General features: G+C 58.4%; 1 protein-coding gene across 3 annotated transcripts in view; it reads left to right on the forward strand.

The window, feature by feature from the left end:
- The first annotated feature begins 1,070 nt into the window (after positions 1–1,070).
- Positions 1,071–22,996, forward strand: part of LOC121281698 (rho-related BTB domain-containing protein 2-like) — a 443,351-nt gene continuing 421,425 nt past the window's right edge. For all 3 annotated transcript variants that reach the window (XM_041194627.1, XM_041194631.1, XM_041194629.1), the window contains exon 1: positions 1,071–1,186. The gene's annotated coding sequence lies outside the window, so the exon portion shown is untranslated. The remainder of the gene's footprint in view (positions 1,187–22,996) is intronic.

The raw sequence follows: 22,996 nt of genomic DNA on the forward strand, positions 1-22,996 counted from the left end.
GAAGGGCCTCTTCTGCACTGTGTGATTCTGAGAGACTATTACACAACTTACAGCTCCTGTACATTCCTTCAAGCTGCAAAACCCCCCAAACAAAATCAGTCAACCATGGCTGTGAAAGCAGGGGGAGGGGGAGGGGGAGGGGGGAGGGGGAGGGGAAATGAGGGAGGGGGTGGTAGGAGAGGGGGGAGGGGGAGGGGGGGAGTGGGGTGGTAGGAGAGGGGGGGAGGGGGAGGGGGAAGGGGGGAGGGGGTGGTAGGAGAGGGGGGGAGGGGGAGGGGGAAGGGGGGGAGGGGAGGGGGAGAGGAGTGGTATGAGAGGGGGGAGGGGGACGGGGGGAGTGGGGTGGTAGGAGAGGGGGGAGGGGGAGGGGGGGAGTGGGGTGGTAGGAGAGGGGGGAGGGGGAGGGGGAAGGGGGGGAGGGGGAGGGGGAAGGGGGGGGCGGTAGGAGAGAGGGAGGGGGTGGTAGGAGAGGGGGAAGGGGGCGTGGGGAGGGGGAGGTGGAGGGTAAGGGGGAGAGGGAGGGGGAAGAGTGAGGGTAGGGGGAGGGGGGAGGGGAGGGGAGGGGGAGGGGTGGAGGGGGGAGAGGGGGAGGGGAGGGAGGGGAGGGGGGAGGGGAGGGAGGGGAGGGGGGAGAGGGGGAGGGGATGGGGGGGGAGGGGGTGTAAGGGAAGGGGGGGGAGGGGATGGGGGAGGGGAGGGGGGAGGGGGGGATGAGGGGAGGAGGAGGGGGGGAGGGGAGGGGGAGGGGAGGGAGGGGAGGGGGGAGAGGGGGAGGGGATGGGGGGGGAGGGGGGTGTAAGGGGGAAGGGGGGGGAGGGGATGGGGGGAGGGGAGGGGGGAGGGGGGGGATGAGGGGAGGAGGAGGGGGGGAGGGGAGGGGGAGGGGAGGGAGGGGAGGGGGGGAGAGGGGGAGGGGATGGGGGGGGAGGGGGTGTAAGGGGAAGGGGGGGGGAGGGGTGTAGTGGGCGGGGCGCTGTCTCTGCCGGGCAGGGATCGGAGACGTTTTGGGGCGGGACCTGATACCGGAAGTGGGCGTGTTCTGAGAGGAGGGGGCGGGTCTTTAGCGGAGGGGGCGGGGCCTGAGCCGCGGCCTGAGGTCCGGTTGTTGCTGAGTCTCCGGGATTTTCCCGGCCGCTCCCAGGGCCGGGAATGAGGTCGCAGCGTAGATCCGGGAGCGGAATGTTGGGTGAGAGAGAGAGAGATAGATCCGGGATCCGGGATCTGGAATCAGGAGAGTCTGGGATCAGGAGAGTGAGGGATCAGGAAAGTGAGGGATCAGGAGAGTGCGGGATCAGGAGAGCCTGGGATCAGGAAAGTGAGGGATCAGGAGAGTGCGGGATCAGGAGAGCCTGGGATCAGGAAAGTGAGGGATCAGGAGAGTGAGGGATCAGGAGAGTGCGGGATCAGGAGAGCCTGGGATCAGGAAAGTGAGGGATCAGGAGAGTGAGGGATCAGGAGAGTGAGGGATCAGGAGAGTGAGGGATCAGGAGAGTGAGGGATCAGGAGAGTGAGTGATCAGGAGAGTGCGGGATCAGGAGAGTGAGGGATCAGGAGAGTCTGGGATCAGGAGAGTGCGGGATCAGGAGAGTGAGGGATCAGGAGAGTGAGGGATCAGGAGATTGCAGGATCAGGAGAGTGCGGGATCAGGAGAGTGCGGGATCAGGAGAGCCTGGGATCAGGAAAGTGAGGGATCAGGAGAGTGAGGGATCAGGAGAGTGCGGGATCAGGAGAGTGCGGGATCAGGAGAGTGCGGGATCAGGAGAGCCTGGGATCAGGAAAGTGAGGGATCAGGAGAGTGAGGGATCAGGAGAGTGCGGGATCAGGAGAGCCTGGGATCAGGAAAGTGAGGGATCAGGAGAGTGAGGGATCAGGAGAGTGAGGGATCAGGAGAGTGAGGGATCAGGAGAGTGAGGGATCAGGAGAGTGAGTGATCAGGAGAGTGCGGGATCAGGAGAGTGAGGGATCAGGAGAGTCTGGGATCAGGAGAGTGCGGGATCAGGAGAGTGAGGGATCAGGAGAGTGAGGGATCAGGAGAGTCTGGGATCAGGAGAGTGCGGGATCAGGAGAGTGAGGGATCAGGAGAGTGAGGGATCAGGAGAGTGCAGGATCAGGAGAGTCTGGGATCAGGAGAGTGCGGGATCAGGAGAGTGAGGGATCAGGAGAGTGAGGGATCAGGAGAGTCTGGGATCAGGAGAGTGCGGGATCAGGAGAGTGAGGGATCAGGAGAGTGAGGGATCAGGAGAGTGCGGGATCAGGAAAGTGAGGGATCAGGAGAGTCTGGGTTCAGGAGAGTGCGGGATCAGGAGAGTGAGGGATCAGGAGAGTCTGGGATCAGGAGAGTGCGGGATCAGGAAAGTGAGGGATCAGGAGAGTGCGGGATCAGGAGAGCCTGGGATCAGGAGAGTCTGGGATCAGGAGAGTGAGGGATCAGCAGAGTGCGGGATCTGGAGAGTGCGGGATCAGGAGAGTGCGGGATCAGGAGAGTGCGGGATCAGGAGAGTGCGGGATCAGGAGAGTGAGGGATCAGGAGAGTCTGGGATCAGGAGAGTGCGGGATCAGGAAAGTGAGGGATCAGGAGAGTGCGGGATCAGGAGAGCCTGGGATCAGGAGAGTCTGGGATCAGGAGAGTGAGGGATCAGCAGAGTGCGGGATCTGGAGAGTGCGGGATCTGGAGAGTGCGGGATCAGGAGATTCTGGGATCAGGAGAGTCTGGGATCAGGAGAGTGAGGGATCAGCAGAGTGCGGGATCTGGAGAGTGCGGGATCTGGAGAGTGCGGGATCAGGAGATTCTGGGATCAGGAGAGTCTGGGATCAGGAGAGTCTGGGATCAGGAGAGTGCGGGATCTGGAGAGTGCGGGATCTGGAGAGTGCGGGATCAGGAGAGTGCGGGATCAGGAGAGTGCGGGATCAGGAGAGTGCGGGATCTGGAGAGTGCGGGATCAGGAGATTCTGGGATCAGGAGAGTCTGGGATCAGGAGAGTGAGGGATCCGGAGAGTCAGGGATCAGGAGAGTCTGGGATCAGGAGAGTGCGGGATCAGGAGAGTGCGGGATCAGGAGAGTGAAGGATTAGGAAAGTGAGGGATCAGGAGAGTGCGGGATCAGGAGAGTGCGGGATCAGGAGAGTCTGGGATCAGGAGAGTGCGGGATCAGGAAAGTGAGGGATCAGGAGAGTGCGGGATCAGGAGAGCCTGGGATCAGGAGAGTCTGGGATCAGGAGAGTGAGGGATCAGGAGAGTGAGGGATCAGGAGAGTGAGGGATCAGGAGAGTGCGGGATCAGGAAAGTGCGGGATCAGGAGTGTCTGGGATCAGGAGAGTCTGGGATCAGGAGAGTGAGGGATCCGGAGAGTGCGGGATCAGGAGAGTGCGGGATCAGGAGAGTGCGGGATCAGGAGAGTGAAGGATTAGGAAAGTGAGGGATCAGGAGAGTGCGGGATCAGGAGAGTCTGGGATCAGGAGAGTGCGGGATCAGGAAAGTGAGGGATCAGGAGAGTGCGGGATCAGGAGAGCCTGGGATCAGGAGAGTCTGGGATCAGGAGAGTGAGGGATCAGCAGAGTACGGGATCTGGAGAGTGCGGGATCAGGAGAGTCTGGGATCAGGAGAGTGAGGGATCAGGAAAGTGAGGGATCAGGAAAGTGAGGGATCAGGAGAGTGCGGGATCAGGAGAGTCTGGGATCAGGAGAGTGCGGGATCAGGAGAGTGCGGGATCAGGAGAGTGCGGGATCAGGAGAGTCTGGGATCAGGAGAGTCTGGGATCAGGAGAGTGAGGGATCAGGAGAGTGCGGGATCTGGAGAGTGCGGGATCAGGAGATTCTGGGATCAGAGGTCAGGACAGTTGGGATCAGGAAAGTGAGGGATCAGGAGAGTGAGGGATCCGGAGAGTGCGGGATCAGGAGAGTGCGGGATCAGGAGAGTGCGGGATCAGGAGAGTCTAGGATCAGGAGAGTCTGGGATCAGGAGAGTGCGGGATCAGGAGAGTGCGGGATCAGGAGAGTCTAGGATCAGGAGAGTCTGGGATCAGGAGAGTGCGGGATCAGGAGAGTGCGGGATCAGGAGAGTGCGGGATCAGGAGAGTCTAGGATCAGGAGAGTCTGGGATCAGGAGAGTGCGGGATCAGGAGAGTGCGGGATCAGGAGAGTCTAGGATCAGGAGAGTCTGGGATCAGGAGAGTGCGGGATCAGGAGAGTGCGGGATCAGGAGAGTCTGGGATCAGGAGAGTCTGGGATCAGGAGAGTGCGGGATCAGGAGAGTGCGGGATCAGGAGAGTGCGGGATCAGGAGAGTCTAGGATCAGGAGAGTCTGGGATCAGGAGAGTCTGGGATCAGGAGAGTGCGGGATCAGGAGAGTGCGGGATCAGGAGAGTCTGGGATCAGGAGAGTGCGGGATCAGGAGAGTGCGGGATCAGGAGAGTGCGGGATCAGGAGAGTCTGGGATCAGGAGAGTCTGGGATCAGGAGAGTGCGGGATCAGGAGAGTGCGGGATCAGGAGAGTGTGGGATCAGGAGAGTGCGGGATCAGGAGAGTGCGGGATCAGGAGAGTCTGGGATCAGGAGAGTGCGGGATCAGGAGAGTGCGGGATCAGGAGAGTGCGGGATCAGGAGAGTGAGGGATCAGGAGAGTCTGGGATCAGGAGAGTCTGGGATCAGGAGTCAGGACAGTGGGATCAGGAAAGTGAGGGATCAGGAGAGTGAGGGATCAGGAGAGTGCGGGATCAGGAGAGTCTGGGATCAGGAGAGTCTGCGATCAGGAGAGTGCGGGATCAGGAGAGTGCGGGATCAGGAGAGTGAGGGATCAGGAGAGTCTGGGATCAGGAGAGTGCGGGATCAGGAAAGTGAGGGATCAGGAGAGTGCGGGATCAGGAAAGTGAGGGATCAGGAGAGTGCGGGATCAGGAGAGTGAGGGATCAGGAGAGTGCGGGATCAGGAAAGTGAGGGATCAGGAGAGTGCGGGATCAGGAGAGTGAGGGATCAGGAAAGTGAGGGATCAGGAGAGTGCGGGATCAGGAGAGTCTGGGATCAGGAGAGTCTGGGATCAGGAGAGTGCGGGATCAGGAGAGTGCGGGATCAGGAGAGTGCGGGATCAGGAGAGTGAGGGATCAGGAGAGTCTGGGATCAGGAGAGTCTGGGATCAGGGGTCAGGACAGTGGGATCAGGAAAGTGAGGGATCAGGAGAGTGCGGGATCAGGAGAGTCTGGGATCAGGAGAGTCTGGGATCAGGAGAGTGCGGGATCAGGAGAGTGCGGGATCAGGAGAGTGCGGGATCAGGAGAGTGAGGGATCAGGAGAGTCTGGATCAGGAGAGTCTGGGATCAGGAGAGTGCGGGATCAGGAGAGTGAGGGAGCAGGAGAGTGAGGGATCAGGAGAGTGCGGGATCAGGAGAGTCTGGGATCAGGAGAGTGCGGGATCAGGAGAGTGAGGGATCAGGAGAGTGAGGGATCAGGAAAGTCTGGGATCAGGAGAGTGCGGGATCAGGAGAGTGAGGGAGCAGGAGAGTGCGGGATCAGGAGAGTCTGGGATCAGGAGAGTGCGGGATCAGGAGAGTGAGGGAGCAGGAGAGTGAGGGATCAGGAGAGTGCGGGATCAGGAGAGTCAGGGATCAGGAGAGTGCGGGATCAGGAGAGTGAGCGATCAGGAGAGTCTGGGATCAGGAGAGTGAGGGATCAGGAGAGTCTGGGATCAGGAGAGTCTGGGATCAGGAGAGTGCGGGATCAGGAGAGTGCGGGATCAGGAGAGTGAGGGAGCAGGAGAGTGAGGGATCAGGAGAGTGCGGGATCAGGAGAGTCTGGGATCAGGAGAGTGCGGGATCAGGAGAGTGAGGGAGCAGGAGAGTGAGGGATCAGGAGAGTGCGGGATCAGGAGAGTGAGGGATCAGGAGAGTGCGGGATCAGGAGAGTCTGGGATCAGGAGAGTGCGGGATCAGGAGAGTGAGGGAGCAGGAGAGTGAGGGATCAGGAGAGTGCGGGATCAGGAGAGTCAGGGATCAGGAGAGTGCGGAATCAGGAGAGTGCGGGATCAGGAGAGTGAGGGATCGGGAGAGTGCGGGATCAGGAGAGTGCGGAATCAGGAGAGTGCGGGATCAGGAGAGTGCGGGATCAGGAGAGTCTGGGATCAGGAGAGTCTGGGATCAGGAGAGTGCGGGATCAGGAGAGTGCGGGATCAGGAGAGTGCGGGATCAGGAGAGTGAAGGATTAGGAAAGTGAGGGATCAGGAGAGTCTGGGATCAGGAGAGTCTGGGATCAGGAGAGTCTGGGATCAGGAGAGTCTGGGATCAGGAGAGTCTGGGATCAGGAGAGTGCGGGATCAGGAGAGTGAGGGATCAGGAGAGTGCGGGATCAGGAGAGTGCGGGATCAGGAGAGTGCGGGATCAGGAGAGTCTGGGATCAGGAGAGTCTGGGATCAGGAGAGTGAGGGATCAGGAGAGTCTGGGATCAGGAGAGTGCGGGATCAGGAGAGTGCGGGATCAGGAGAGTGCGGGATCAGGAGAGTGAAGGATTAGGACAGTGAGGGATCAGGAGAGTGCGGGATCAGGAGAGTCTGGGATCAGGAGAGTCTGGGATCAGGAGAGTCTGGGATCAGGAGAGTCTGGGATCAGGAGAGTGCGGGATCAGGAGAGTGCGGGATCAGGAGAGTGAAGGATTAGGAAAGTGAGGGATCAGGAGTGTGCGGGATCAGGAGAGTCTGGGATCAGGAGAGTGCGGGATCAGGAAAGTGAGGGATCAGGAGAGTGAGGGATCAGGAGAGTGCGGGATCAGGAAAGTGCGGGATCAGGAGAGTCTGGGATCAGGAGAGTCTGGGATCAGGAGAGTCTGGGATCAGGAGAGTCTGGGATCAGGAGAGTGCGGGATCAGGAGAGTGCGGGATCAGGAGAGTGAAGGATTAGGAAAGTGAGGGATCAGGAGAGTGCGGGATCAGGAGAGTCTGGGATCAGGAGAGTGCGGGATCAGGAAAGTGAGGGATCAGGAGAGTGCGGGATCAGGAGAGCCTGGGATCAGGAGAGTCTGGGATCAGGAGAGTGAGGGATCAGCAGAGTGCGGGATCTGGAGAGTGCGGGATCAGGAGAGTGCAGGATCAGGAGAGTGCGGGATCAGGAGAGTGCGGGATCTGGAGAGTGAGGGATCAGGAGAGTGCGGGATCAGGAGATTCTGGGATCAGGAGAGTCTGGGATCAGGAGAGTGAGGGATCCGGAGAGTCTGGGATCAGGAGAGTCTGGGATCAGGAGAGTGCGGGATCAGGAGAGCGGGATCAGGAGAGTGAAGGATTAGGAAAGTGAGGGATCAGGAGAGTGCGGGATCAGGAGAGTGCGGGATCAGGAGAGTGCGGGATCAGGAGAGTGCGGGATCAGGAAAGTGAGGGATCAGGAGAGTGCGGGATCAGGAGAGCCTGGGATCAGGAGAGTCTGGGATCAGGAGAGTGAGGGATCAGGAGAGTGAGGGATCAGGAGAGTGAGGGATCAGGAGAGTGCGGGATCAGGAAAGTGCGGGATCAGGAGAGTCTGGGATCAGGAGAGTCTGGGATCAGGAGAGTGAGGGATCCGGAGAGTGCGGGATCAGGAGAGTGCGGGATCAGGAGAGTGCGGGATCAGGAGAGTGCGGGATCAGGAGAGTGAAGGATTAGGAAAGTGAGGGATCAGGAGAGTGCGGGATCAGGAGAGTCTGGGATCAGGAGAGTGCGGGATCAGGAAAGTGAGGGATCAGGAGAGTGCGGGATCAGGAGAGCCTGGGATCAGGAGAGTCTGGGATCAGGAGAGTGAGGGATCAGCAGAGTGCGGGATCTGGAGAGTGCGGGATCAGGAGAGTCTGGGATCAGGAGAGTGAGGGATCAGGAAAGTGAGGGATCAGGAAAGTGAGGGATCAGGAGAGTGCGGGATCAGGAGAGTCTGGGATCAGGAGAGTGCGGGATCAGGAAAGTGAGGGATCAGGAGAGTGCGGGATCAGGAGAGTGCGGGATCAGGAGAGTCTGGGATCAGGAGAGTCTGGGATCAGGAGAGTCTGGGATCAGTAGAGTGAGGGATCAGGAGAGTGCGGGATCTGGAGAGTGCGGGATCAGGAGATTCTGGGATCAGAGGTCAGGACAGTTGGGATCAGGAAAGTGAGGGATCAGGAGAGTGAGGGATCCGGAGACTGCGGGATCAGGAGAGTGCGGGATCAGGAGAGTGCGGGATCAGGAGAGTCTGGGATCAGGAGAGTGCGGGATCAGGAAAGTGAGGGATCAGGAGAGTGCGGGATCAGGAGAGCCTGGGATCAGGAGAGTCTGGGATCAGGAGAGTGAGGGATCAGCAGAGTGCGGGATCTGGAGAGTGTGGGATCAGGAGAGTCTGGGATCAGGAGAGTGAGGGATCAGGAAAGTGAGGGATCAGGAAAGTGAGGGATCATGAGAGTGCGGGATCAGGAGAGTCTGGGATCAGGAGAGTGCGGGATCAGGAAAGTGAGGGATCAGGAGAGTGCGGGATCAGGAGAGTCTGGGATCAGGAGAGTCTGGGATCAGGAGAGTGAGGGATCAGGAGAGTGCGGGATCTGGAGAGTGCGGGATCAGGAGATTGCGGGATCAGGAGAGTGCGGGATCAGGAGAGTGCGGGATCAGGAGAGTGCGGAATCAGGAGAGTCTGGGATCAGGAGAGTGAGGGATCAGGAGAGTCTGGGATCAGGAAAGTGCGGGATCAGGAGAGTGAGGGATCAGGAAAGTGAGGGATCAGGAGAGTGAGGGATCAGGAGTGTCTGGGATCAGGAGAGTCTGGGATCAGGAGAGTCTGGGATCAGGAGAGTGAGGGATCAGGAATGTGAGGGATCAGGAGAGTGCGGGATCAGGAAAATGAGGGATCAGGAGAGTGCGGGATCAGGAGCGTGTGGGATCAGGAGAGTCTGGGATCAGGAGAGTGAGGGATCAGGAGAGTGCGGGATCTGGAGAGTGCGGGATCTGGAGAGTGCGGGATCAGGAGAGTGAGGGATCAGGAGAGTGCGGGATCAGGAGAGTGCGGGATCAGGAGAGTCTGGGATCAGGAGAGTGAGGGATCAGGACAGTGCGGGATCAGGAGAGTGCGGGATCAGGAGAGTCCGGGATCAGGAGAGTGCGGGATCAGGAGAGTCTGGGATCAGGAGAGTGAGGGATCATGAGAGTGAGGGATCATGAGAGTGAGGGATCAGGAAAGTGCGGGATCAGGAAAGTGAGGGATCAGGAGAGTGAGGGATCAGGAGAGTGAGGGATCAGCAGAGTGCGGGATCAGCAGAGTGCGGGATCAGGAAAGTGAGGGATCAGGAGAGTGAGGGATCAGGAAAGTGATTGATCAGGAGAGTGCGGAATCAGGAGAGCCTGGGATCAGGAAAGTGAGAGATCAGGAGAGTGCGGGATCAGGAGAGTGCGGGATCAGGAGAGTCTGGGAACAAGGGTCAGGAGAGTCTGGGATGAGGGATCAGGGCAGTGGGATCAGGAGAGTGAGGGATCAGGAAAGTGAGGGATCAGGAAAGTGAGGGATCAGGAGAGTGCGGGATCAGGAGAGCTGGGATCAGGAGAGTGAGGGATCAGGAAAGTGAGGGATCAGGAAAGTGAGGGATCAGGAGAGTGCGGGATCAGGAGAGCTGGGATCAGGAGAGTGAGGGATCAGGAGAGTGCGGGATCAGGATAGTCTGGGATCAGGGGTCAGGACTGTGGGATCAGGAAAGTGAGGGATCAGGAGAGTGCGGGATCAGGAGAGTGCGGGATCAGGAGAGTCTGGGATCAGGAAAGTGAGGGATCAGGAGAGTCTGGGATCAGGAGAGTCTTGGATCAGGAGAGTGAGGGATCAGGAAAGTGAGGGATCAGGAGAGTGTGGGATCAGGAGAGTCTGGGATCAGGAAAGTGAGGGATCAGGAAAGTGAGGGATCAGGAAAGTGAGGGATCAGGAGAGAGCGGGATCAGGAGAGTCTGGGATCAGGAGAGTGCGGGATCAGGAGAGTGAGGGATCAGGAGAGTGCGGGATCAGGAGAGTCTGGGATCAGGAGAGTGAGGGATCAGGAGAGTGCGGGATCAGGAGAGTGCGGGATCAGGAGATTGCGGGATCAGGAGAGTGCGGGATCAGGAGAGTGCGGGATCAGGAGAGTGCGGGATCAGGAGAGTGCGGGATCAGGAGAGTGAGGGATCAGGAGAGTGAGGGATCAGGAGAGTCTGGGATCAGGAAAGTGCGGGATCAGGAGAGTGAGGGATCAGGAAAGTGAGGGATCAGGAGAGTGAGGGATCAGGAGTGTCTGGGATCAGGAGAGTCTGGGATCAGGAGAGTCTGGGATCAGGAGAGTGAGGGATCAGGAATGTGAGGGATCAGGAGAGTGCGGGATCAGGAAAATGAGGGATCAGGAGAGTGCGGGATCAGGAGCGTGTGGGATCAGGAGAGTCTGGGATCAGGAGAGTGAGGGATCAGGAGAGTGCGGGATCTGGAGAGTGCGGGATCTGGAGAGTGCGGGATCAGGAGAGTGAGGGATCAGGAGAGTGCGGGATCAGGAGAGTGCGGGATCAGGAGAGTCTGGGATCAGGAGAGTGAGGGATCAGGACAGTGCGGGATCAGGAGAGTGCGGGATCAGGAGAGTCCGGGATCAGGAGAGTGCGGGATCAGGAGAGTCTGGGATCAGGAGAGTGAGGGATCATGAGAGTGAGGGATCATGAGAGTGAGGGATCAGGAAAGTGCGGGATCAGGAAAGTGAGGGATCAGGAGAGTGAGGGATCAGGAGAGTGAGGGATCAGCAGAGTGCGGGATCAGCAGAGTGCGGGATCAGGAAAGTGAGGGATCAGGAGAGTGAGGGATCAGGAAAGTGATTGATCAGGAGAGTGCGGAATCAGGAGAGCCTGGGATCAGGAAAGTGAGAGATCAGGAGAGTGCGGGATCAGGAGAGTGCGGGATCAGGAGAGTCTGGGAACAAGGGTCAGGAGAGTCTGGGATGAGGGATCAGGGCAGTGGGATCAGGAGAGTGAGGGGTCAGGAAAGTGAGGGATCAGGAAAGTGAGGGATCAGGAGAGTGCGGGATCAGGAGAGCTGGGATCAGGAGAGTGAGGGATCAGGAGAGTGCGGGATCAGGATAGTCTGGGATCAGGGGTCAGGACTGTGGGATCAGGAAAGTGAGGGATCAGGAGAGTGCGGGATCAGGAGAGTGCGGGATCAGGAGAGTCTGGGATCAGGAAAGTGAGGGATCAGGAGAGTCTGGGATCAGGAGAGTCTTGGATCAGGAGAGTGAGGGATCAGGAGAGTGAGGGATCAGGAGAGTGCGGGATCAGGAGAGTCTGGGATCAGGAGAGTCTTGGATCAGGAGAGTGAGGGATCAGGCGAGTGCGGGATCAGGAGAGTGCGGGATCAGGAGAGTGAGGGACCAGGAAAGTGAGGGATCAGGAGAGTCTGGGATCAGGAGAGTGAGGGATCAGGAATGTGAGGGATCAGGAGAGTGCGGGATCAGGAGAGTGCGGGATCAGGAGAGTGCGGGATCAGGAGAGTCTGGGAACAGGAGAGTCTTGGATCAGGAGAGTGAGGGATCAGGAGAGTGAGGGATCAGGAAAGTGAGGGATCAGGAGAGTCTGGGATCAGGAGAGTGCGGGATCAGGAGAGTCTGGGATCAGGAGAGTGCGGGATCAGGAAAGTGAGGGATCAGGAGAGTGCGGGATCAGGAGAGTGCGGGATCAGGAGAGTGAGGGATCAGGAAAGTGAGGGATCAGGAGAGTGCGGGATCAGGAGAGTCTGGGATCAGGAGAGTCTGGGATCAGGAGAGTGCGGGATCAGGAGAGTGCGGGATCAGGAGAGTGCGGGATCAGGAGAGTGAGGGATCAGGAGAGTCTGGGATCAGGAGAGTCTGGGATCAGGGGTCAGGACAGTGGGATCAGGAAAGTGAGGGATCAGGAGAGTGCGGGATCAGGAGAGTCTGGGATCAGGAGAGTCTGGGATCAGGAGAGTGCGGGATCAGGAGAGTGCGGGATCAGGAGAGTGCGGGATCAGGAGAGTGAGGGATCAGGAGAGTCTGGGATCAGGAGAGTCTGGGATCAGGAGAGTGCGGGATCAGGAGAGTGAGGGAGCAGGAGAGTGAGGGATCAGGAGAGTGCGGGATCAGGAGAGTCTGGGATCAGGAGAGTGCGGGATCAGGAGAGTGAGGGATCAGGAGAGTGAGGGATCAGGAGAGTCTGGGATCAGGAGAGTGCGGGATCAGGAGAGTGAGGGAGCAGGAGAGTGCGGGATCAGGAGAGTCTGGGATCAGGAGAGTGCGGGATCAGGAGAGTGAGGGAGCAGGAGAGTGAGGGATCAGGAGAGTGCGGGATCAGGAGAGTCAGGGATCAGGAGAGTGCGGGATCAGGAGAGTGAGCGATCAGGAGAGTCTGGGATCAGGAGAGTGAGGGATCAGGAGAGTCTGGGATCAGGAGAGTCTGGGATCAGGAGAGTGCGGGATCAGGAGAGTGCGGGATCAGGAGAGTGAGGGAGCAGGAGAGTGAGGGATCAGTAGAGTGCGGGATCAGGAGAGTCTGGGATCAGGAGAGTCAGGGATCAGGAGAGTGCGGGATCAGGAGAGTGAGGGATCAGGAGAGTGCGGGATCAGGAGAGTGAGGGATCAGGAGATTGAGGGATCAGGAGAGTCTGGATCAGGAGAGTGCGGGATCAGGAGAGTGAGGGAGCAGGAGAGTGAGGGATCAGGAGAGTGCGGGATCAGGAGAGTCAGGGATCAGGAGAGTGCGGAATCAGGAGAGTGCGGGATCAGGAGAGTGAGGGATCGGGAGAGTGCGGGATCAGGAGAGTGCGGAATCAGGAGAGTGCGGGATCAGGAGAGTGCGGGATCAGGAGAGTCTGGGATCAGGAGAGTCTGGGATCAGGAGAGTGCGGGATCAGGAGAGTGCGGGATCAGGAGAGTGCGGGATCAGGAGAGTGAAGGATTAGGAAAGTGAGGGATCAGGAGAGTGCGGGATCAGGAGAGTCTGGGATCAGGAGAGTCTGGGATCAGGAGAGTCTGGGATCAGGAGAGTCTGGGATCAGGAGAGTGCGGGATCAGGAGAGTGAGGGATCAGGAGAGTGCGGGATCAGGAGAGTGCGGGATCAGGAGAGTGCGGATCAGGAGAGTCTGGGATCAGGAGAGTCTGGGATCAGGAGAGTGAGGGATCAGGAGAGTCTGGGATCAGGAGAGTGCGGGATCAGGAGAGTGCGGGATCAGGAGAGTGCGGGATCAGGAGAGTGAAGGATTAGGACAGTGAGGGATCAGGAGAGTGCGGGATCAGGAGAGTCTGGGATCAGGAGAGTCTGGGATCAGGAGAGTCTGGGATCAGGAGAGTCTGGGATCAGGAGAGTGCGGGATCAGGAGAGTGCGGGATCAGGAGAGTGAAGGATTAGGAAAGTGAGGGATCAGGAGTGTGCGGGATCAGGAGAGTCTGGGATCAGGAGAGTGCGGGATCAGGAAAGTGAGGGATCAGGAGAGTGAGGGATCAGGAGAGTGCGGGATCAGGAAAGTGCGGGATCAGGAGAGTCTGGGATCAGGAGAGTCTGGGATCAGGAGAGTCTGGGATCAGGAGAGTCTGGGATCAGGAGAGTGCGGGATCAGGAGAGTGCGGGATCAGGAGAGTGAAGGATTAGGAAAGTGAGGGATCAGGAGAGTGCGGGATCAGGAGAGTCTGGGATCAGGAGAGTGCGGGATCAGGAAAGTGAGGGATCAGGAGAGTGCGGGATCAGGAGAGCCTGGGATCAGGAGAGTCTGGGATCAGGAGAGTGAGGGATCAGCAGAGTGCGGGATCTGGAGAGTGCGGGATCAGGAGAGTGCAGGATCAGGAGAGTGCGGGATCAGGAGAGTGCGGGATCTGGAGAGTGAGGGATCAGGAGAGTGCGGGATCAGGAGATTCTGGGATCAGGAGAGTCTGGGATCAGGAGAGTGAGGGATCCGGAGAGTCTGGGATCAGGAGAGTCTGGGATCAGGAGAGTGCGGGATCAGGAGAGCGGGATCAGGAGAGTGAAGGATTAGGAAAGTGAGGGATCAGGAGAGTGCGGGATCAGGAGAGTGCGGGATCAGGAGAGTCTGGGATCAGGAGAGTGCGGGATCAGGAAAGTGAGGGATCAGGAGAGTGCGGGATCAGGAGAGCCTGGGATCAGGAGAGTCTGGGATCAGGAGAGTGAGGGATCAGGAGAGTGAGGGATCAGGAGAGTGAGGGATCAGGAGAGTGCGGGATCAGGAAAGTGCGGGATCAGGAGAGTCTGGGATCAGGAGAGTCTGGGATCAGGAGAGTGAGGGATCCGGAGAGTGCGGGATCAGGAGAGTGCGGGATCAGGAGAGTGCGGGATCAGGAGAGTGCGGGATCAGGAGAGTGCGGGATCAGGAGAGTGAAGGATTAGGAAAGTGAGGGATCAGGAGAGTGCGGGATCAGGAGAGTCTGGGATCAGGAGAGTGCGGGATCAGGAAAGTGAGGGATCAGGAGAGTGCGGGATCAGGAGAGCCTGGGATCAGGAGAGTCTGGGATCAGGAGAGTGAGGGATCAGCAGAGTGCGGGATCTGGAGAGTGCGGGATCAGGAGAGTCTGGGATCAGGAGAGTGAGGGATCAGGAAAGTGAGGGATCAGGAAAGTGAGGGATCAGGAGAGTGCGGGATCAGGAGAGTCTGGGATCAGGAGAGTGCGGGATCAGGAAAGTGAGGGATCAGGAGAGTGCGGGATCAGGAGAGTGCGGGATCAGGAGAGTCTGGGATCAGGAGAGTCTGGGATCAGGAGAGTCTGGGATCAGTAGAGTGAGGGATCAGGAGAGTGCGGGATCTGGAGAGTGCGGGATCAGGAGATTCTGGGATCAGAGGTCAGGACAGTTGGGATCAGGAAAGTGAGGGATCAGGAGAGTGAGGGATCCGGAGACTGCGGGATCAGGAGAGTGCGGGATCAGGAGAGTGCGGGATCAGGAGAGTCTGGGATCAGGAGAGTGCGGGATCAGGAAAGTGAGGGATCAAGAGAGTGCGGGATCAGGAGAGCCTGGGATCAGGAGAGTCTGGGATCAGGAGAGTGAGGGATCAGCAGAGTGCGGGATCTGGAGAGTGTGGGATCAGGAGAGTCTGGGATCAGGAGAGTGAGGGATCAGGAAAGTGAGGGATCAGGAAAGTGAGGGATCATGAGAGTGCGGGATCAGGAGAGTCTGGGATCAGGAGAGTGCGGGATCAGGAAAGTGAGGGATCAGGAGAGTGCGGGATCAGGAGAGTCTGGGATCAGGAGAGTCTGGGATCAGGAGAGTGAGGGATCAGGAGAGTGCGGGATCTGGAGAGTGCGGGATCAGGAGATTGCGGGATCAGGAGAGTGCGGGATCAGGAGAGTGCGGGATCAGGAGAGTGCGGGATCAGGAGAGTCTGGGATCAGGAGAGTGAGGGATCAGGAGAGTCTGGGATCAGGAAAGTGCGGGATCAGGAGAGTGAGGGGTCAGGAAAGTGAGGGATCAGGAGAGTGAGGGATCAGGAGTGTCTGGGATCAGGAGAGTCTGGGATCAGGAGAGTCTGGGATCAGGAGAGTGAGGGATCAGGAATGTGAGGGATCAGGAGAGTGCGGGATCAGGAAAATGAGGGATCAGGAGAGTGCGGGATCAGGAGCGTGTGGGATCAGGAGAGTCTGGGATCAGGAGAGTGAGGGATCAGGAGAGTGCGGGATCTGGAGAGTGCGGGATCTGGAGAGTGCGGGATCAGGAGAGTGAGGGATCAGGAGAGTGCGGGATCAGGAGAGTGCGGGATCAGGAGAGTCTGGGATCAGGAGAGTGAGGGATCAGGACAGTGCGGGATCAGGAGAGTGCGGGATCAGGAGAGTCCGGGATCAGGAGAGTGCGGGATCAGGAGAGTCTGGGATCAGGAGAGTGAGGGATCATGAGAGTGAGGGATCATGAGAGTGAGGGATCAGGAAAGTGCGGGATCAGGAAAGTGAGGGATCAGGAGAGTGAGGGATCAGGAGAGTGAGGGATCAGCAGAGTGCGGGATCAGCAGAGTGCGGGATCAGGAAAGTGAGGGATCAGGAGAGTGAGGGATCAGGAAAGTGATTGATCAGGAGAGTGCGGAATCAGGAGAGCCTGGGATCAGGAAAGTGAGAGATCAGGAGAGTGCGGGATCAGGAGAGTGCGGGATCAGGAGAGTCTGGGAACAAGGGTCAGGAGAGTCTGGGATGAGGGATCAGGGCAGTGGGATCAGGAGAGTGAGGGGTCAGGAAAGTGAGGGATCAGGAAAGTGAGGGATCAGGAGAGTGCGGGATCAGGAGAGCTGGGATCAGGAGAGTGAGGGATCAGGAGAGTGCGGGATCAGGATAGTCTGGGATCAGGGGTCAGGACTGTGGGATCAGGAAAGTGAGGGATCAGGAGAGTGCGGGATCAGGAGAGTGCGGGATCAGGAGAGTCTGGGATCAGGAAAGTGAGGGATCAGGAGAGTCTGGGATCAGGAGAGTCTTGGATCAGGAGAGTGAGGGATCAGGAGAGTGAGGGATCAGGAGAGTGTGGGATCAGGAGAGTCTGGGATCAGGAGAGTGAGGGATCAGGAAAGTGAGGGATCAGGAAAGTGAGGGATCATGAGAGTGCGGGATCAGGAGAGTCTGGGAACAGGAGAGTGAGGGATCAGGAAAGTGAGGGATCAGGAGAGTGCGGGGTCAGGAGAGCTGGGATCAGGAGAGTGAGGGATCAGGAGAGTGAGGGATCAGGAGAGTGCGTGATCAGGAGAGTCTGGGATCAGGAGAGTGCGGGATCAGGAGAGTGCGGGATCAGGAGAGTGCGGGATCAGGAGAGTGCGGGATCAGGAGAGTGAGGGATCAGGAGAGTGAGGGATCAGGAGAGTCTGGGATCAGGAAAGTGCGGGATCAGGAGAGTGAGGGATCAGGAAAGTGAGGGATCAGGAGAGTGAGGGATCAGGAGTGTCTGGGATCAGGAGAGTCTGGGATCAGGAGAGTCTGGGATCAGGAGAGTGAGGGATCAGGAATGTGAGGGATCAGGAGAGTGCGGGATCAGGAAAATGAGGGATCAGGAGAGTGCGGGATCAGGAGCGTGTGGGATCAGGAGAGTCTGGGATCAGGAGAGTGAGGGATCAGGAGAGTGCGGGATCTGGAGAGTGCGGGATCTGGAGAGTGCGGGATCAGGAGAGTGAGGGATCAGGAGAGTGCGGGATCAGGAGAGTGCGGGATCAGGAGAGTCTGGGATCAGGAGAGTGAGGGATCAGGACAGTGCGGGATCAGGAGAGTGCGGGATCAGGAGAGTCCGGGATCAGGAGAGTGCGGGATCAGGAGAGTCTGGGATCAGGAGAGTGAGGGATCATGAGAGTGAGGGATCATGAGAGTGAGGGATCAGGAAAGTGCGGGATCAGGAAAGTGAGGGATCAGGAGAGTGAGGGATCAGGAGAGTGAGGGATCAGCAGAGTGCGGGATCAGCAGAGTGCGGGATCAGGAAAGTGAGGGATCAGGAGAGTGAGGGATCAGGAAAGTGATTGATCAGGAGAGTGCGGAATCAGGAGAGCCTGGGATCAGGAAAGTGAGAGATCAGGAGAGTGCGGGATCAGGAGAGTGCGGGATCAGGAGAGTCTGGGAACAAGGGTCAGGAGAGTCTGGGATGAGGGATCAGGGCAGTGGGATCAGGAGAGTGAGGGGTCAGGAATGTGAGGGATCAGGAAAGTGAGGGATCAGGAGAGTGCGGGATCAGGAGAGCTGGGATCAGGAGAGTGAGGGATCAGGAGAGTGCGGGATCAGGATAGTCTGGGATCAGGGGTCAGGACTGTGGGATCAGGAAAGTGAGGGATCAGGAGAGTGCGGGATCAGGAGAGTGCGGGATCAGGAGAGTCTGGGATCAGGAAAGTGAGGGATCAGGAGAGTCTGGGATCAGGAGAGTCTTGGATCAGGAGAGTGAGGGATCAGGAGAGTGAGGGATCAGGAGAGTGCGGGATCAGGAGAGTCTGGGATCAGGAGAGTCTTGGATCAGGAGAGTGAGGGATCAGGCGAGTGCGGGATCAGGAGAGTGCGGGATCAGGAGAGTGAGGGACCAGGAAAGTGAGGGATCAGGAGAGTCTGGGATCAGGAGAGTGAGGGATCAGGAATGTGAGGGATCAGGAGAGTGCGGGATCAGGAGAGTGCGGGATCAGGAGAGTGCGGGATCAGGAGAGTCTGGGAACAGGAGAGTCTTGGATCAGGAGAGTGAGGGATCAGGAGAGTGAGGGATCAGGAAAGTGAGGGATCAGGAGAGTCTGGGATCAGGAGAGTGCGGGATCAGGAGAGTCTGGGATCAGGAGAGTGCGGGATCAGGAAAGTGAGGGATCAGGAGAGTGCGGGATCAGGAGAGTGCGGGATCAGGAGAGTGAGGGATCAGGAAAGTGAGGGGTCAGGAGAGTGCGGGATCAGGAGTGTCTGGGATCAGGAGAGTGAGGGATCAGGAGAGTGAGGGATCAGGAGAGTGCGGGATCTGGAGAGTGCGGGATCAGGAGAGTCTTGGATCAGGAGAGTCTTGGATCAGGAGAGTGAGGGATCAGGAAAGTGAGGGATCAGGAGAGTGCTGGATCAGGAGAGTGCGGGATCAGGAGAGTGCGGGATCAGGAGAGTCTGGGAACAGGGGTCAGGACAGTGGGATCAGGAGAGTCTGGGATCAGGAGAGTCTGGGAACAGGAGAGTCTTGGATCAGGAGAGTGAGGGATCAGGAGAGTGAGGGATCAGGAAAGTGAGGGATCAGGAGAGTCTGGGATCAGGAGAGTGCGGGATCAGGAGAGTCTGGGATCAGGAGAGTGCGGGATCAGGAAAGTGAGGGATCAGGAGAGTGCGGGATCAGGAGAGTGCGGAATCAGGAGAGTGAGGGATCAGGAAAGTGAGGGATCAGGAGAGTGCGGGATCAGGAGAGTCTGGGATCAGGAGAGTGAGGGATCAGGAGAGTGCGGGATCTGGAGAGTGCGGGATCAGGAGAGTCTGGGATCAGGAGAGTGAGGGATCATGAAAGTGAGGGATCAGGAGAGTGCGGGATCAGGAGAGTCTGGGATCAGGAGAGTGCGAGATCAGGAAAGTGAGGGATCTGGAGAGTGCGGGATCAGGAGAGTCTGGGATCAGGAGAGTCTGGGATCAGGAGAGTGAGGGATCAGGAGAGTGCGGGATCTGGAGAGTGCGGGATCAGGAGAGTCTGGGATCAGGAGAGTGAGGGATCAGGAGAGTGCGGGATCTGGAGAGTGCGGGATCAGGAGAGTCTGGGATCAGGGGTCAGGACAGTTGGGATCAGGAAAGTGAGGGATCAGGAGAGTGAGGGATCCGGAGATTGCGGGATCAGGAGAGTGCGGGATCAGGAGAGTGCGGGATCAGGAGAGTGTGGGATCAGGAGAGTCTGGGATCAGGAGAGTCTGGGATCAGGAGAGTCTGGGATCAGGAGAGTGCGGGATCAGGAGAGTCTGGGATCAGGAGAGTGCGGGATCAGGAAAGTGAGGGATCAGGAGAGTGCGGGATCAGGAGAGTCTGGGATCAGCAGAGTGAGGGATCAGGAAAGTGAGGGATCAGGAGAGTGCGGGATCAGGAGAGTCTGGGATCAGGAGAGTGCGGGATCAGGAAAGTGAGGGATCAGGAGAGTGCGGGATCAGGAGAGTCTGGGATCAGGAGAGTCTGGGATCAGGAGAGTCTGGGGTCAGGAGAGTGAGGGATCAGGAGAGTGCGGGATCTGGAGAGTGCGGGATCAGGAGATTCTGGAATCAGAGGTCAGGACAGTTGGGATCAGGAAAGTGAGGGATCAGGAGAGTGAGGGATCCGGAGAGTGCGGGATCAGGAGAGTGCGGGATCAGGAGAGTGCGGGATCAGGAGAGTGCGGGATCAGGAGAGTGCGGGATCAGGAGAGTGCGGGATCAGGAGAGTGCGGGATCAGGAGAGTGAAGGATCAGGAAAGTGAGGGATCAGGAGAGTGCGGGATCAGGAGAGTCTGGGATCAGGAGAGTGCGGGATCAGGAAAGTGAGGGATCAGGAGAGTGCGGGATCAGGAGAGCCTGGGATCAGGAGAGTCTGGGATCAGGAGAGTGAGGGATCAGCAGAGTGCGGGATCTGGAGAGTGCGGGATCAGGAGAGTCTGGGATCAGGAGAGTGAGGGATCAGGAAAGTGAGGGATCAGGAAAGTGAGGGATCAGGAAAGTGAGGGATCAGGAGAGTGCGGGATCAGGAGAGTCTGGGATCAGGAGAGTCTGGGATCAGGAGAGTGAGGGATCAGGAGAGTGCGGTATCTGGAGAGTGCGGGATCAGGAGAGCCTGGGATCAGGAGAGTCTGGGATCAGGAGAGTGAGGGATCAGCAGAGTGCGGGATCTGGAGAGTGCGGGATCAGGAGAGTCTGGGATCAGGAGAGTGAGGGATCAGGAAAGTGAGGGATCAGGAAAGTGAGGGATCAGGAAAGTGAGGGATCAGGAGAGTGCGGGATCAGGAGAGTCTGGGATCAGGAGAGTCTGGGATCAGGAGAGTGAGGGATCAGGAGAGTGCGGGATCTGGAGAGTGCGGGATCAGGAGATTGCGGGATCAGGAGAGTGCGGGATCAGGAGAGTGCGGGATCAGGAGAGTGAGGGATCAGGAAAGTGAGGGATCAGGAGAGTCTGGGATCAGGAGAGTGAGGGATCAGGAATGTGAGGGATCAGGAGAGTGCGGGATCAGGAGAGTGCGGGATCAGGAGAGTCTGGGAACAGGAGAGTCTTGGATCAGGAGAGTGAGGGATCAGGAGAGTGAGGGATCAGGAAAGTGAGGGATCAGGAGAGTCTGGGATCAGGAGAGTGCGGGATCAGGAGAGTCTGGGATCAGGAGAGTGCGGGATCAGGAAAGTGAGGGATCAGGAGAGTGCGGGATCAGGAGAGTGCGGGATCAGGAGAGTGAGGGATCAGGAAAGTGAGGGGTCAGGTGAGTGCGGGATCAGGAGTGTCTGGGATCAGGAGAGTGAGGGATCAGGAGAGTGCGGGATCTGGAGAGTGCGGGATCAGGAGAGTCTTGGATCAGGAGAGTGAGGGATCAGGAGAGTGAGGGATCAGGAAAGTGAGGGATCAGGAGAGTGCGGGATCAGGAGAGTGCGGGATCAGGAGAGTGCGGGATCAGGAGAGTCTGGGAACAGGGGTCAGGACAGTGGGATCAGGAGAGTCTGGGATCAGGAGAGTCTGGGAACAGGAGAGTCTTGGATCAGGAGAGTGAGGGATCAGGAGAGTGAGGGATCAGGAAAGTGAGGGATCAGGAGAGTCTGGGATCAGGAGAGTGCGGGATCAGGAGAGTCTGGGATCAGGAGAGTGCGGGATCAGGAAAGTGAGGGATCAGGAGAGTGCGGGATCAGGAGAGTGCGGGATCAGGAGAGTGAGGGATCAGGAAAGTGAGGGATCAGGAGAGTGCGGGATCAGGAGAGTCTGGGATCAGGAGAGTGAGGGATCAGGAGAGTGCGGGATCTGGAGAGTGCGGGATCAGGAGAGTCTGGGATCAGGAGAGTGAGGGATCATGAAAGTGAGGGATCAGGAGAGTGCGGGATCAGGAGAGTCTGGGATCAGGAGAGTGCGAGATCAGGAAAGTGAGGGATCAGGAGAGTGCGGGATCAGGAGAGTCTGGGATCAGGAGAGTCTGGGATCAGGAGAGTGAGTGATCAGGAGAGTGCGGGATCTGGAGAGTGCGGGATCAGGAGAGTCTGGGATCAGGAGAGTGAGGGATCAGGAGAGTGCGGGATCTGGAGAGTGCGGGATCAGGAGAGTCTGGGATCAGGGGTCAGGACAGTTGGGATCAGGAAAGTGAGGGATCAGGAGAGTGAGGGATCCGGAGATTGCGGGATCAGGAGAGTGCGGGATCAGGAGAGTGCGGGATCAGGAGAGTGTGGGATCAGGAGAGTCTGGGATCAGGAGAGTCTGGGATCAGGAGAGTGCGGGATCAGGAGAGTCTGGGATCAGGAGAGTGCGGGATCAGGAAAGTGAGGGATCAGGAGAGTGCGGGATCAGGAGAGTCTGGGATCAGCAGAGTGAGGGATCAGGAAAGTGAGGGATCAGGAGAGTGCGGGATCAGGAGAGTCTGGGATCAGGAGAGTGCGGGATCAGGAAAGTGAGGGATCAGGAGAGTGCGGGATCAGGAGAGTCTGGGATCAGGAGAGTCTGGGATCAGGAGAGTCTGGGATCAGGAGAGTGAGGGATCAGGAGAGTGCGGGATCTGGAGAGTGCGGGATCAGGAGATTCTGGGATCAGAGGTCAGGACAGTTGGGATCAGGAAAGTGAGGGATCAGGAGAGTGAGGGATCCGGAGAGTGCGGGATCAGGAGAGTGCGGGATCAGGAGAGTGCGGGATCAGGAGAGTGCGGGATCAGGAGAGTGCGGGATCAGGAGAGTGCGGGATCAGGAGAGTGAAGGATTAGGAAAGTGAGGGATCAGGAGAGTGCGGGATCAGGAGAGTCTGGGATCAGGAGAGTGCGGGATCAGGAAAGTGAGGGATCAGGAGAGTGCGGGATCAGGAGAGCCTGGGATCAGGAGAGTCTGGGATCAGGAGAGTGAGGGATCAGCAGAGTGCGGGATCTGGAGAGTGCGGGATCAGGAGAGTCTGGGATCAGGAGAGTGAGGGATCAGGAAAGTGAGGGATCAGGAAAGTGAGGGATCAGGAAAGTGAGGGATCAGGAGAGTGCGGGATCAGGAGAGTCTGGGATCAGGAGAGTGCGGGATCAGGAAAGTGAGGGATCAGGAGAGTGCGGGATCAGGAGAGTCTGGGATCAGGAGAGTCTGGGATCAGGAGAGTGAGGGATCAGGAGAGTGCGGGATCTGGAGAGTGCGGGATCAGGAGATTGCGGGATCAGGAGAGTGCGGGATCAGGAGAGTGCGGGATCAGGAGAGTGCGGGATCAGGAGAGTCTGGGATCAGGAGAGTGAGGGATCAGGAGAGTCTGGGATCAGGAAAGTGCGGGATCAGGAGAGTGAGGGATCAGGAAAGTGAGGGATCAGGAGAGTGAGGGATCAGGAGTGTCTGGGATCAGGAGAGTCTGGGATCAGGAGAGTCTGGGATCAGGAGAGTCTGGGATCAGGAGAGTGAGGGATCAGGAATGTGAGGGATCAGGAGAGTGCGGGATCAGGAAAATGAGTGATCAGGAGAGTGCGGG

Source organism: Carcharodon carcharias, chromosome 1, assembly GCF_017639515.1.
Source record: "Carcharodon carcharias isolate sCarCar2 chromosome 1, sCarCar2.pri, whole genome shotgun sequence".
Taxonomy (NCBI): domain Eukaryota; kingdom Metazoa; phylum Chordata; class Chondrichthyes; order Lamniformes; family Lamnidae; genus Carcharodon; species Carcharodon carcharias.